This window comes from Mytilus edulis, chromosome 4 (assembly GCF_963676685.1).
Source record: "Mytilus edulis chromosome 4, xbMytEdul2.2, whole genome shotgun sequence".
Lineage (NCBI taxonomy): Eukaryota > Metazoa > Mollusca > Bivalvia > Mytilida > Mytilidae > Mytilus > Mytilus edulis.
In genome coordinates this window covers 52,315,142-52,331,728 of record NC_092347.1, presented here as the reverse complement: position 1 = coordinate 52,331,728, position 16,587 = coordinate 52,315,142, and the positions used below count along the sequence as shown (strand labels likewise).

The 16,587-nt window shown below is 32.9% G+C and overlaps 2 long non-coding RNA genes across 3 annotated transcripts; both read right to left on the bottom strand.

Annotated features, from left to right (window-relative positions):
- Positions 1-1,618: 1,618 nt before the first annotated feature.
- On the bottom strand, positions 1,619-13,973 carry LOC139521906 (uncharacterized). Of its 2 annotated transcripts, XR_011664092.1 has the most exons (3): positions 13,722-13,973; positions 12,651-12,731; positions 1,619-5,875 (listed from the first exon to the last, which is right to left on the bottom strand). It is a non-coding gene; the product is annotated as an uncharacterized lncRNA (long non-coding RNA). The 2 variants fall into 2 exon arrangements; XR_011664091.1 differs by lacking the exons at positions 12,651-12,731; positions 13,722-13,973 and adding an exon at positions 10,297-10,476.
- Positions 6,184-9,299, bottom strand: LOC139521905 (uncharacterized). Its single transcript, XR_011664090.1, has 2 exons — positions 9,167-9,299; positions 6,184-8,446 (listed from the first exon to the last, which is right to left on the bottom strand). It is a non-coding gene; the product is annotated as an uncharacterized lncRNA (long non-coding RNA).
- Positions 13,974-16,587: the final 2,614 nt, after the last annotated feature.

Sequence of the window (16,587 nt, the reverse complement as noted above, 5' to 3'; positions counted from 1 at the left end):
TTTCATGATCATTAAAAAGTCAAAAGAGATATAATATTTCAAAATTAATAAACTGGAAATTTAAAGGAATAAAAATAATAATTTAAATTTTTAAAGGCATTACTGCAGACCTAAATACTAATTCAGAATGAGAACTAGATGTGTCAAAGCGACACCAATGGCCCCGTCCCAAAAAGTAGAAAAATCTGCAATTTCAATATAAACACATGTGGACACAAACGTGATGGTAGCCTCACATATCAAAAATCAGCTCAAAAATGGAGGGGAAAAGAGAAAATCTGTATAACTAATTTTCAATAATTTATCAAAGTCCATAGACCGTAATTTCACATATAAAAAATCAGCTCAAAATCTGGAGGGGAAAAGAGAGAAAATCTGTATAACTGATTTTCAATAATTTATCAAAATCCATAGACCGTAATTTCAGCGAAACTTATCGGAACGGAGCAAAACTTAAGCTTGACCTATAACTCATCATGGTTAACTAACATACCAAATATCATCAGCCCAATATCTGAAGGTGTTTAGAAAAAAAGTGATTTTCAACAATTTCTCAAAAGTCCAAAGCCTGTAATTTCGGCAAAAACTAGTGGAGCAGAACGAAACTTAAACTTGATCTGTAACTCATCATGGTTAACTGATCACATACCAAAAATCAGTCTAATATCTGAAGGCATTGCAGAACGACGGAATTACGAACAAGGGTAAAACTATATGACTAAAAAGTCTGTTTAACTGTAATCTCAAAGAGCAGAACAAAAACCTAAGTTTGACCTATAACTCATCATGGTTAACTCACATACCAAAAATCAGCCCAATATCTAAAGGTGTTCAGAAAAAAGTCTGTATAACTGATTTTCAACAATTTCTCAAAGCCCGTAATTTTGGCAAAAATTAATAGAGCGGAACAAAACTTAAACTTGATCTGTAACTCATCATGGTTAACTCACATACCAAAAATCAGTCTAATATCTGAAGGCATTGCAGAACGACGGAATTACGAACAAGGGTAAAACTATATGGCACCGACAACTTCGTTGCAGGGCCATAAAAAAGGTTATAACTAATTAAATAATGAAATAATGTTGAAGAGTGAGATTTTTTTTTAAATCTGAAAAAAGGAAAAAAATGGCATAGAAGAACCATTAAAAAATTTAAAAGAGAACTAAAATAAAAAATGTTGACATTGCTATGGGAACCATGCCCCTTTTAAGACAGACTTCATACAGGCACTTATCAAGGATAAAAAGAATCCAGCATTATCCCTTAATTTCACATTCCACAATGTAGGCAATCTCTTTAAATAGATAACTCAAAAGGTGACCACACCTAACAAACAATCACACCTAACAAACTGAACCAGAAGAAGGATACAACACTGATATGGCGCTGTGCTTCAATACTTGCCATCACCTAGAAACCGTCAGCAAGGACCAGCTGAGAGCTATAATTTGACAAAAGAGACTTCAATTTTTACCATTGTGAACTTTTCTTGTGTAGCATCAATCCAATTATACCTGTTAATGAATTTCATGTCTCCTTGCTAATTATTCCACTCAATGCATCTCATGCATGCATGTAGATATTTCCTTTAAAAAAACAGTTGCTGCTTAAAAAGAAACTTCTGCAACAAGGATTGTTAATGATCGTGTTGATTGAAAGTCATTCTTTACATGTTTTATTGTTAACAAAAATTCTAGATGTGAAAAAAAATAATCATATACAGTCAAACCTGCCTTAAGGTCACCACCCTTATTTAAGAGGTCAACTATCTCTAACGGTCTCTTGGATACCATATCAAGAATTTTCTCTAACGTGACGGTACCCAAATTGCACCTATTTTGACAGTTTTTTCACCTACGTTTTTTTATGATCAAGAAAAAAATGTCCATACTGTGTTTATTTTGTAGCCCTACCCTTCTTTATTGTATAGGTACACCAATTTAATTTTGAATCCATATTGAGTCATACAAAAGTGGGTTTAAATCAACCTCCAAACTATCCATGATTCTGTAATGAGGAGTACCCAAATTGCATCCATGCTTAAATTCACATCGTCAAAAGCCTAATAACCTTCAATTAATACCACTGAAAAGCAATTCACCAACTTATTTAGCCAAAAGTATCAACACCTTTAAATGTCTTCAAATTTACAGAGCAAGAATCCACCATTTAATATTTGTCTGCTAACATGAACAATAAATCTTCCAACTGTAACACTTAACCACGTTTCAATCCCAGCCACGTTTTGTTTTTTTTGGACTGGGAATATTTCAGAACCTCTTTTGACACTTCCCATCAGTGACATGCTTAAAACAGGCTCGACTGTTCATGATCCTTAATACTTAGATCTTTATATTCAAATTTAATATAGGGGGCCTCGGTGGCCAAGTGGTCTAATTAGTTACTACTGTAATCACTAGCCAGTCAACACTGAGGTTGTGAGTTCGAACCCGCTCGTGTGGGTGCATTCGACTCCAATCCAATATTTCATATTTTTTTCAAAATTTTTACCTTAATTTCAATGGCTGCTTAAAAGGAATCTACGGAACAATTAGGGTTTAAAAAGATAAAAGTTTAAAGTCAATTCTTTCCATGATTCATAAACTAAAATTCAGGGTGAAGTTTAACTGCAATAAATCATCTGCAGACTTCATTACTGAGAACATGTGTATTAATAAAATAAAGGAAATGGATCTTTGGCTCTATATAACAGTTTAAAAAATAAATGTCTTATATTTATAACAAATCAATTTCTTTCAACTCAAATTTAGAGAAACTCAAAACCTCTACATCCCTTATGAAAAGAGAAACATTGCTGCATGTTACCTTGCGGTAAGGTTGCAGCAATCTTTTTAGTTCGCCAGAAGACCTGAAAGTTGTTCACCCGTGTTTGCCGATAGCAGCAAACTGTCCACAAACATATGTTAAAAGTTGCCGCAAGGTTGTCACATTTTAACTCTTAACATTCTTAAATTTAAAGGAACTTTGTAAACAAACTTTAAAGCAGTCCTTATGTTTGCTGGAACTTCTACAAACTTTATAGCATACTGAGCATGCTCCAAGTACTAACTTCCCTCCTGTTCCTTTGATAACAGGAGGGAAGTTAGTTTAATGTTCGTGTTTTCATATTAAAAATAAATGGAAGTTATATATGAAATATGTCTGAGTTATATATGATTCAATTAGTTCTTGAAACAGGCCATGCATCATTGATCATCTCTTTGGAAGTTAATTTAGGCAGTTTTTGCATGTAAGTTTGCTATTATTAGTACAAAAATAACCATAGTCACTTGATTTGCCGGTAGTTCACTGCAAACTATATAAAGCTTTGGAAGTTTGTCAGAAGTTCACCCCAAAAATTGCCAGAAGTTCGCCACAAACTATATAAGGCTATCAAAGTTTGCCAGAGATTCACCACAAATAGTCGCCAGAAGTTCACCACAAACTATATAAGGCTATAAAACTTTGCAGCAAGTCTGCTGCAACCTTCATTTGCATGGTAAAAAGTCGAAGTGTTGTTGCGGCAAATTATTTGCAGCAACCTTACCGCAGTGTTTGCGGCAGAACAGTTCGCAAAAAGGTCGATTTTTCAATAAGGGATAACATAAGTTTTCAGCAGTATCATTTTTTTCTAACAGTTCTCCACAATTTTTTTTCATTTTCCTGAACCACCAAAAGATGTGTAATATAAAGGCTGTTTTTCATTTAGAGTTACGACAACTGAAATGCATTATTGAGCTTATAAGAAAATCAATTCCCTTCCCCCCCCCCTTTTGTCCCCTTTCTTCTCTCTCTCTGCTTTTGTTACATTTTTAGCCTGGGAACTAAACCATAACAGATTTTCATTAAATACATGAAATATATTCACTGAAAATTCTTTCTTAAAAGTTCGATCATTCTGTAAGCAGTAGTGAACACCACATCTTTTACATAAACTTGGGCCATTTATTTGACTTTGCCGACCAAAATTCTTTAAAAATCCACCATTTTTCGGTGTTTCAAGCATAGATATTTCTACCTATCTGGCAAGTTTTTACATCTTTCTGTATAAAGTTTTCACCTAGTACGTTTCCAAAAGTTTTCACCTAGTACGTTTCCAAAAGTCTTCATGCATTACATTTACACTAAAACTATGTTCTATTTTTCTAACTTTATGTCTGTACAACATTTTTTCCGCTTAAACTAAACATTTTTTTTGCACTTTAATTCAGCATGTCGTACGACTTTTTGAGAGATACCATGTGACTTACGAAAGAGTTATTATTCCTTTAATCAAATTTTCTGGAAATTGGCCTCAACGAAATGTACAATTGATTGAAATTATACAGCCTTTTATCAGGTAGAAAAGGTAAAAAGATATTATCCGGAAACCATCTGTCTTCTGAAGATGCTGGCATCAATAAAACATGATACCAATATACGACCAAATATTTTAAATTTTTTGCAGATGTATAAAAATAAAACTAGTTACATGTAAATGTTGACTAAAAAAATCTATACATCAGTGAAATAAGTTTAACAAGAATGTGTCAATAGTACACGAATGCCTCACTCGCACTATCATTTTCTATGGTCAGTGGACCGTGAAATTGGGGTCAAAACTTTAATTTGGAATTAAAATTAGAAAGATCATATCAAAGGGAACATGTGTACTAAGTTTCAAGTTGATGTAACTTTAACTTCATCAAAAACTACCTTGACCAAAAACTTTAACCTGCACTTCGCACTATCATTTTCTATGTTCAGTGGACCATGAAATTGGGGTGAAAACTATAATTTGGCATTAAAATTAGAAAGATCATATCATGGGGAACAAGTGTATTAAGTTTCAAGTTGATTGGACTTCAACTTCTTCAAAAACTACCTTGACCAAAAACTTTAACCTGTACGGACGGACGAACGGAGGCACAGACCAGAAAACATAATGCCCCTCTACTATCGTAGGTGGGGCATAAACATTGTAGGGGATACTGGTTTTTTTTTTATTATGAAATGAAAAAGCTTCAGCTGTTTGACAATATTCCAAGAAAAAATAAAGTAAGTGGTGCCTAAATAATAAAAGATTAAGAGGAACGTGTCTGAGGACACTCAAGCTTCGCAATAAAAATTTACCAAGTAAAAAAGGGACATAACTCTAGAACAATAAATGATTCACTGCCCGAAATTGATCTCTGTGCATTGTGGTTCTGTTCATTGTGTATGAGTTTTATAAAATTTAAGGCAACTTAAGCAAGAGCGGGGAGTGGAAAATGGGACAGAAGAATACAGAAAGACAAACCTCAAAAGTGACACTTAATGCCCCAATTAGCTATATTGGGTGCATAAATATTAACTATATATAGTAAACAAAATTTTGCATCCTACTGTAGGATGCTGCAGGCAAAACCAAAATAGTAGGCACTTTTTTCATAAATGCATTTTTTAAATTGCACTGAAATTGAGGACAAGACTTTACATGTATGATTAATATTAAATTGACATTAATGACCGAGGTGTCCAAATAGTCAACTACTGTATACTGTCAATACTCACAGAGGTTGTGAGTTTGAATCCAACTTGTGGCAGATACACTACAAAAATATTGGATCAACAGGATAGTAATTTTTTCAACTTAGTGTTGTAGATGAATCACTCTAGGCACTTTAGCTGGCATTTAATCAATAAATTGACATTTAAGGAATAGACTTTTTTGTTTTTAACTTTATCCCCCGATTAAAATGAGGTTGAGAGACAATGAGAGAATTAATTACAAAAGATGCTTACCATTATCTTTTCTAGTGTTGCCTGCCACAATGTTTTGGCTAGTGTTGCCTGCCAGCGTGTTATCTAGTGTTGCCTTCCTTAATAGTTTGTAAATTGCTGGACTGGAAGCCTGAAAATAAATTATCAAAACAGTCAAAAGATATTGACACAAATAGTGAAATTATTCTAATATTAGTATACAATTGGAGACAATTCTTTACAAATTCCAATACTCTGTACATAACAGGTTGAGACCAAACCCCATGTATATGGTGGAAATACTTGTATAGATTGATTTCCATACACTATTTGTAAGTTAAAATGTGGAAAGGCAGTCAATTTAGATGGCCTCCCAAATGAAATACTGAAGAGTGGTGCTAGTATTTTGGCTCCATTATTTCAAAAACTTTTTAATCTTGTATTTTCTTCAGTAATATATCCAAAAAAAATGGTCATCAGCATATATTTGTCCAATTTTTAAAGCTGAGGATCCATCTAAACCTGAAAACTACAGTGGTATTACAATAAATATGTGTATAGGAAAACTATTCAACTCAATACTAAACAAAAGGCTTGAAAAATATTTAGAAACAAATAATATCATAAATCCATGTCAGATTTTTCAAGTGAAAGTAGGACATCCGATCACATGTTTGTATTAAAATCTATTGGACAAGTACACCAGTATGAAAGGTGGGAAACTTTATGCTTGCTTTGTTGATTTCGAAAAAGCGTTTGACAAAGTCATTCATTCTGGTTTAAAATATAAGTTATTAAAACATAAGGCTAGGATTTTTTAATTAAATGTTGGTTTACGGATCCGCCAACCCGATTTTCCCGATTTGCAGAATAAAAAATAAAATTGACTTTTCATGCTTTTTTTTATTCCCGCCGACCCTAACAAAAACACAAGCATTAGCCTTTCAAAAAGGGCTAGTCGACTCATTGCTGATGAAAATGGAAAGTGCTTTCGCTTTGTAGATTAATTCATAAATTACTAGAATAGCCACGTGCATCAATCAACAAATTTTACCACACATGTGAGGTCACACGTTATGAAGTAGTATATATCGTTTAACGTTGTTGTTTACGAAACTCCAGAAGATTCGACTATTTATAGATAAAAGTTACCTGTGTACCAATATCATGAATATGCATGATTAAGGGAGCTACCATTTGATTTTTATGGGGGGGGGCTAGGATGAAATTTGAAAAAAATAGGCAGGACAGGAGTTTTGAGTAAAAAAAAAGGCAGGATGAGACGCTTGCAAAAAAAAAAAGTCAGGACGACAATTTAGGTAAAAAAAAAGGCAGGATAAACTAAAAAAAAAAGGCAGGACCGAACAGAGTGAAAAATAAATAGGCAGGACAGAGATTACAGCTAAAAAAAAAATGCAGGACAAAATTTTTCATCCTAGCCCCCCCATAAAAATAAAATGGTAGCTCCCTAATGACCAGGCAAAATCTAATTGCTAAAATAGAGAGCACAAATCCAATACTCTACGGGATTGAAGGACATTTACTAGGTTTGGATTGTCCTAACCAATCAATAAACTTTGATTTAATCAAGTCTCGTAATATCTTCCAATCAGGAAGCAAGAAAAATTCACACACTAACTGTCCATCGTTTAATTCTTAATATCGACTCCTAGGAGTCGATAATTATCTCTAAAAAATAAATAAAAATCCTTTTTTTTATGAAATGAAATGCATTAGGCCAAAATAAAAAGATTGTATGTTTGCCCAAACGCGACCGACCTAAAACAAACCCGCCGACTCAAATTCTTTTTTTTGACGTTTTTTAGAAGAATTTTTTTTTGGCGGATTTTTTTCGTGTCCAATCCGTCATTGTATAAAACTTAATGTTTGTCGTCTTTGCGTTTGAAAGTAACTGTGAATAAGATTAAAAGAAAGCGCATAAGAGACACAGTTAATCGATCTTCGATGTTCTGTTTTTATCTTCTGATTTTACGAACATAAAGAAGTGAAACATGTGAAGTGGCACAGTTTTTTTACGCTGTAGTTGTCTGTACTACCAAAACCTTACCTATATGCTCAATGTTAATTTCATCATGTAATCGAATATCTGATAAGAATATTCAGGTAGATTTGTTCATAACCATGTGCAATCGAATATTTTCAATGTTACTCTGACAGGAAATGGATCTGGAAGTTGCGAATTTACAATCTTGCAAGAAGATTTTGTTTTTACTGAATAAAATAAATTATTTCTTGATAAATTGTTGTCTTTAATTATAATCTTCCTTTATCATGTGAATTAGATGCCCTTTTATTCAAATAGTTCAAATTTACAAGTCTCAGTTGACAAGATCAGTTCGTTGCTGTTCGGGAGAATTTGATAAAACTATAATTGCTCACAGAATCAGAAATATAATCTTAACTGAATACAACTCTTTCTGAATAATTTAGTGCAATATAAATATAAATCCCCTTTGACAAGAGAAATCTGTCTTTTGTCAGAAATTTTTTTCACATGTGCAAAAGTAAACACATGTTATGGTTGAATTTTTATATAAATTTGTGAGGAAGCCTCTAGAACCATGACCTAAAAATAAATAGTCTTCAGAAAACGTTAACTTTATGCAATTATATTTTATCAGAGACATATACACATTACTTTTCAACCCTGTAGTAAAAATATTTAGTACATTCAGCCTTTATTTTCAGTGATATTGTTTGCCTTAAGGTCCCACTAAAGTCAAAATATAGGACACTTCATAAACATATAAACTTTGCCTGTATTTTTCAACCTATAATGAATAAAGTCCTAAACTATGGGAACATATGTTCATTTAAACATACTTAACATATACATTGAAAATTGTAAATAAACTTGAAATTTTTACGTTGTGGTCAAACCAGTTTTGGGGGTAAACACTAAATTTTCCAAAAAATCTGGAGGCTTGCGAGATGACTTAATTTGTTTAAAATTGGTATGAATGAATACTGTAACATATAATGCAGTACAAGCTAATGTTGATTTTTAAAAAAATGTATTGATATACGAGTTTCAGTTAAATTCAAGTATCTAAGTGAACGCATATCAAAGGTACAATACAGAAATTGGACAAAAATGTCATTGAAACATATTTATTTGACAAATAAACACTAGCTTGTACTGCATTACATGTAACAGTATTCGTCTATACCAATTTTAAACAAATTATGTCATCTCATAGGCCTCCAGATTTTTTGGAAAATTTAGTGTTCACCCCCAAAACCGGTTTGACCACAACATAAAAATTTCAAGTTTATTTACTATTTTTACAGTGTGTATATGTAGAGTATGTTTAAATGAACATATGTTCACATAGTTTAGGACTTTATTCAATATAGGTTGAAAAATACAGGCAAAGTTTAGATATGTTTGTAGTGTCCTATATTTTGACTTTAGTGGAACCTTAAATTAGTGGAGAATACAGGCTTTTTCCCCTGGAGAAATTCCCAATTTGAAAAAAAATGGTTTAAAATTATTCCCAAAAAGACAACTTTTTGCCATGTCTAATTAATAAACATCTACTGTTGCCTGTTCCAGGGTTTCCCCTGGGTCAATTATTTTTTTCGCCACCTCTTTCGCCAAAACAATATATTTTTCGCCACTTTATTATTTTTTTCGCCAAGTAACATAAAGATATTTTTCCTGTTGTGCCCTTTTGTACTAAGAAGTAATTTTTACAACAAAACAAAAGCTTTTATCACATGAAATTGATCCCTCATTTCATGTGTAGTCATTACATTGAAGGGTTACTCTCATTCGAGATGTTGTTCACAGCCTTTTGGATAGATTTTTTCATAACGACAGTTTTCTTTTCTTGACCATCGTAAATGAAAAAGTTGAGATGTACAACTATGCTTGAAACACGTGCATGTGTCACTCAAACGACTTTATTAAAGTCAAAGGATAAAAGAATTAAAGTTTTAAATCGGAGATTTTTCTTGCTTTTGAACAATTTTCGTCACAACAACAGCTTTCTTTTCAAAACTATCTTTAAAGGGAGAGATGTCAAAAGTTTGCTTCAAACACGTGCTTCGCAAAGATGTAAATAAATTCTGTATGTGACATTTATAGCGGAAGCCATTTGACCATATCATTTTGTGAAACAATTCAATCAACACCTTTATTAATTAGTCCTTTGTTGTCGATAGCTATAAAATGCAATCAGCTGATTATTGATTTTCTGTCTAAATCTTAATGAGGTCAAGATGAATTCCGAGTATTGTCTGATCAGGTAAAGTCCGAGAAACTCGAAAAAAAGTAAATAAACAAGATGGAGGAAAATAAATCGGTTTATATATTTCTTTCGCCAAATTCTTTCGCAAATGACGAATTTTTATCGCCACAATTATTATTTTTTCGCAAATTGCGAAAATGGCGACCGCCAGCGGAAACCCTGCTGTTCTATGGTTGGGTTGTTCAACTTGTTGCCTCTTCGACACATTCCCCATTTCCATTCTCAATTTCATTATTGTCCCAACAATTCAATTTGGATGTTGCCACAGTAAATGTTCCTTTTTATCTTATAAACTCACTGTAAATATGTAGTTGTCACTGAATCTTCGTAATAAGTCTTTTAGCTAGGAGCAATATAACTATGGCGTCTTTCTCGTACATCATGAAATACAATCAATGAAAGCGCGCGAAACAGGAAATCCCGTTGCGAGATTTGACAAAAAAAAGTATTGATTGTCATGCCTTGTTTCAAGAAATGATAATAAAAAAGAATCAATTTTGCTCAAACCTATTTTTTCAAAAAAATGTTTAATCATTTTCTTTCTTTTTTCATCTTTAAAAGAGATAATTTAGATTTGACCTTGAACTGTACACCGCTCACCTGCAGGGGCGTGTTTTTTTGTTCATCGGGAGAGAGCCAGAAGAGGTCCATTACTGGTTTTTTTTAAACTCGGACATCTTCCGGTCCTCTTTTTCATTTTCTTTGTAAAAAAAGTGGTTTAGACAGCAGAGCACATAAAACATGTAAAAAACATGGCGTCGTTGAGTTTAAGAGAAATGCAGATATTATACAGTGTAAGCTTTGCGATAATTAAGCGCTTTTATGGCACGACAGCCTTTGATGGACACTCCCGCAGGAATGATAAGCTTGCTGAAGTAAATATTTGCTTGCAATAGTGTTTTAATTACGAGACACGAGTTAAAGCGGTATATAAAAAATATAACCACGCTTTTATTGTCTTTTTTTTTTTACTTTTCCGACGGATATTTACCCAGACAAAAATCTACGGTGCACTCGACTCCGGTGACTTAGCACGTTTTTATCTATTCTAAATGTTGTTTAGTATTTTTCGTGAACTTCGCGCCATGGACAAGCAACTGGGTACTGTATGTCTAAAACTTTTTAACGAAAATTTCTGTAGTAAAGTCTGGATTTTTTTGTAAAATTTTTGACTCATTGCATCAAAATCCCGGCATTTTTTTAAAAATGCAATATAAAACACACATTTTGACTGTGGACGACGTTTTCTTTTGGTATATACAATTATTAAAATGCGACGTTTGTTCTATTCGGACTTGAGTACTAGTATACCGTATTTTTACAGTTTTGATATTAGTATATTTAAAAAATTTCGTAATACAAATACATACAGATTGGACTCGTAATAAACCTTAAATTTGATTGATATATTGTGGCCATAATTATATTTGTCTTCCCACAACTAGTATCAACTTATTCTTTTGAGACTACCCTTAGAGATTTGTTTGTCATTTTTTGTTTCGCGTGAAGCTAGAAAGTTTCCCCTTCAGAATTCATACAGAAAATTGTGTATTGCCTCAAGACGGTTGGACATGGGGTTCCTGATTCAAATGTCAATATCCCTTCTCAATTTTCAATTCAGTCCTTTTCCCTCAATCTCACTCCTATAGACTTAAATCGGTGAAAACAGTGGCGGATCCAGAAATTTTCATAAGTGGGGGCCCACTGACTGACCAAACCCTAAAAATTGGAGACCTTTCATGGAGATGTACTGTTAAAAATTGTAATGCAAGAATTAAAACGGACGATGAACAGCCATCTTACAGTAAGCGTACAACAAATGGACCAGAATCCTTCCATGATCACTACAATGCACAGTTTTACATGACTCATCCTGCCATTTTTATATTATTGAAGAACATTATTGAACAACAGTCAGTAAATTATATTAAGATTCGGTACATTGATGAACAGGCTCCCCAATCAAGAATTGAGAAGGAGAAACTCGGTCCTTTCTTTGAGATGTGGGCTAAGTACCAATCAGGACAGATAACAAGAGCAAAATTTGTTCACTCATTGGGCTTCAAATATCAATCTACACTGACCTGAAATTGTGATGACAGTACTTGATTTTATTTCATAAGAATGTTTACTTTTAGCTGTACATAAACTTTTAAACATATATCAACAATGTGCTATGACATGAATGTGCTATGAAATGATTTTTAAACTTTTAACAATAAAGAATGACTTTAACTCTGCCAGGTCAAACCTGCCGGTCCCAAGCCCGGATAAAAGAGGAGGGAAGTCATAGATATATATAAAAAAAAAAAGCGCAAATGTCCTATGTAAAAAGCGCAAATGTCCTATGTTTTGAAGCGCAAACGTCCCGTGCCGAGATATTAAGTCATTCTCCTCATTAGTAAGTTCTTTATATTTACCATGTTTAGACAAAAATGCTACCAGTTTTGCAATATCGGTCTCGGTCATATTAGGTTTATGACATTTAACATTACCCTCTACTACGGAACCCGATGCATTTCCTTCAGCCCTAGTCAAAACAGAGTACAATATATAAAACGGGACACAATACAAAACGCAAACAGACACATATGAAAGACAACACAAATAATGAAAATGATGATGATGATGATGATGAAAATGTCAACTTACCGTCAAATGATCTAATGTGCATGTGAAATCTGACAGTGCAAGGACCAGGTGTTCATGCAACAATGCACACAAAAATTCAAACTGAAAAATATAAGTAATAAGATAAACTATGGCATCTTAAATATATATAATTATAAGTAATACTAAACAATATAAAGAATATCTAATACTTATAATCAAATATTTCTAATAAATAATGTTAATTGTTATAATTGCTATTCTTAAATCATTTAAATTTCAGCTCTAATCTAATAAAATGCTGTCATGGTTCAATACACTATTGTTTACTTCATTGATATCAATACCAGTCGAATCCACCGCGGAATGTATAATGAATTGACATGTGGGATGATTGTAAACACACAACGAAAATGTGTACTATGGAGCTAATCAACTGGAACGTTATCGACAGTCATACCAACACAATATTATGAATATATAAATGAATGAAACAATTTCCCTTTGTTATCGGTGTAAAATTAAACATCCACCAAACTAATTTAATTCGTAGGTTTGCGCAAAATATGAATATTTTCTAAACATTCATTACCAACAGGGGCGGATGCAGGAATTTTCGAAAGGGGGGGGGGTGCTAACCCAGGGCACCCAGGGCAAAGGGGGGGGGGGGGTGCAAAACATATGTCCCGATACAAATGCATTGATCGGCAAAAATAAAGGGGGGCGTATACTAGACAGTGACTTTAGTACCACTTTTATTAACTGTAAATCTACATTTGTTTCAACATATACAAATCTTTCAACAAATTCGGAAACAATTACATCCATTCAAAATATAAATATAAAACCACAAACTACAATGAGACAAGAACTGACGGACTAATGAATTCGACAAAGCACTTTAAAATTACGCCAGGAATTAATATCGCCAATAAAACAATTTCTAGCTGTAATTCAGTAATTTTGAACTATACTATTAAACTATGTAAAAGGTACGGAAAAGCCGTATTGCAGATTATGATAAAACTATCATAATATTTCCATATCACTTTTAATGAATGAAACTCTATCGAGAAACTAAATAATATTTTTCAAATAACAAAATTAACTAACCTGTAAATATTGCTTAAGCATTTAAGCGTCAGCATTGAAAGGCGGCTATTCAGTTAATGAAATACTAAATTTCTATATATAAATAAAGCGTACATATATTTTCCCGCGCTCGTGCAATAATATTTTATTCTATTTAAATCGTTCAGGTGTGTAGTGACGTGTATATGAAATTGTGCAGTGACGTATATTAGAAATGTCGTCAGTCTCAGTCAATCGTCATAATGAGTATGATGAAACAGAAAATGGAATAAATGAATGAAAGAATGAAATAAATAAACTGATGAATAACCAATTAACCATTTATGCACATAAATACGACGGTGACATAAGGAATGAGTGTAACATTTTTTCTGTCTATGAAGATATATATGTTATTTCGAATAGACAGACAAAATATTACAGTCATTTCTTATAATCTAATTCTAAATTCCATTTTTAACCGTATAGAACACCATGAAAAAACGTTAATGATGTCACGGTCACATGACTAAGTTATGTCTATGGGCTAATAACCAAATAACGTCAGCCAATCAGAAGACGCGTAAGCCGTTACATCCAAAATTAAACTATATATTGATATTGTACATGTTGTCATGATAATATAACAATACCACAACGTCGCATTGCGCATCAGTGTATAGTGTACCATTTGGTTCAAAAGTGTGGGTTTTTTTTGTATTCAAATACCAAAACTTAGTGGAAAAACATGAAAATGCTCATTTATCAAACAGAGGTATATTTCACCCCTACAAAACTTTATAAATGACAATTCGATTGGTCATAACGTGTATAATGAAGACGATAAATGTGATCTCTTTAAGGGACGACATCAAAAAATCAATGAAGGATAAAAAAACTTAATTCAAATAGTTTGGGGGTGGGGGTCAAAATTGCTACAAGTTTTGTTTAATTGACATGAATTTTATATATATATCCTTATAGGTCAATCATTTTTTCCCAAATTAAGTTAAGAGGAGGGTAGGGGGTCAGTGAAAAAAAACACTATATGAATTTTAAAAGTTTTAAATCCTTCGTTGAACTTTTGATGTCGTCCCTTACATTATATGATATTTGTCTTATTTCAAATTAAAAAAGGAAAACTGTCCTCTTCCATATTTCCCCAACAGACATATGTCAGACATCTATGATACATTTCCTATATAATTGAATTAAATTGTTTATGTTATTCAAATACTCAATGCTTTAATTCATTCAATATCTTTTAATAAATCACTTGAAGAAAGTACCTTTCCTTATAACTGTTTTATTGCAAATGTTCACGGTGTGTTAGCTTGGAAGTGCATCTATTTTACTTGAAACATAAGCATTTTACTTCTCTAACGTCGAAGAATTGCACTCCGTCTGTTTGTTCATTCATCAGTCCGGCAAATCAGTTTTCCACACTTTTTTGCTTGTGCTTGAAGATAGAGATTTGAAAATTAGTACTGAATAGTTATAATTTTTATCATGACAAGTTACAGATAAAATTTGAATTTTCTGTCGGTCAGTTTTTTGGAGAGATATTGTCCTTGGACTTATATAGTTAACACCATGACAGTTATGGATAAAGTTAGAATTTTTATCAGAGATCCTGACAGGAGATATCATTACTTTATCAGAGACCTATATAGGAGATATCATTACTTTATCAGAGATCTAGACAGGGGATATCATTACTTTATCAAAGATCTAGATAGGAGATATCATTACTTTATCAGTGATCTAGACAGGAAATACCATTACTTTATCAGAGATCTAGACAAGATATATCATTACTTTATCAGAGATCTACACAGGAGATATCATTACTTTATCAGAGATCTAGACAGAAGATATCATTATTTTATCAGAGATTAAACAGTGCAATAAAATGAAAGTTTGGATTATTGAAACAATGCATGCTTGGTAATTTACAATCTAGGTATCCTAAAATACGCAAATCTTGTATTCTGTCTACATAGAAGAGAATGAAATTGAATTTTTCATTCTTCTAGAAATTACTGTCAATGGTTATCTATATGAAATGTGTATATTAAGCTATAATACTACGAAACTACAACAAGTCTTTACTATTTTGTGTTAAAATAAGCTTAAACAATCATATTGCCCAGTACTGCCCAGCATTACCCATTTCAGGGAGTATTGTCCATCCCGGGAATTCCCGGGCGGCTAATACTTTGCCAACCCTGAGACAGGAGATATCATTACTTTATTAGAGATCTAGACGGAATATATCATTACTTTATTTGAGATCTAGACAAGTGATATCATTACTATATCAAAGATATATACAGATGATACCATTACTTTCTCAGAGATCTAGACAGGAGATATCATTACTTTATCAGGGATCTAGACAGGAAATACCTTACATCAGGGCCGTAACTACATTGAGGCAAATGAGGCAAATGCCTCATGTTTTAAATTTAAAAAAAAATAATAAAACAAAAGATTGTCTTCATATGATTGTCTTCATATCAAATTGTTTTCACTGAAAGTGTCTTGCAAGAAGCAAGTTCACTTCACTCTCTGATGTCGCCCCTGCATATGTTTCGTAATCCATGTTTCTATTTTACTATTGCTTCTCAGAGTTGGTGGTATATTGTTTGTACTTCTGTGTCCCGGGTTTGTCTTTTGTTCATTTATTGTCCTACATAATGACTAGTCTTTTGTAAACGTGTCACACTGTGTAATGTTGCCTGTCCATCGATGTCCAGGCATTATGCGAGAATATTTTAAGAATATACGATGCTACTGGACACAGAAAAAAGTGGTCGTTTCTGCATGCACTGTAAATCTAAGTGTTAACAAATAGAACACTGCTTGAACGCTTTTTTGTAACACTTTTTGAACGTGTAATGAATGG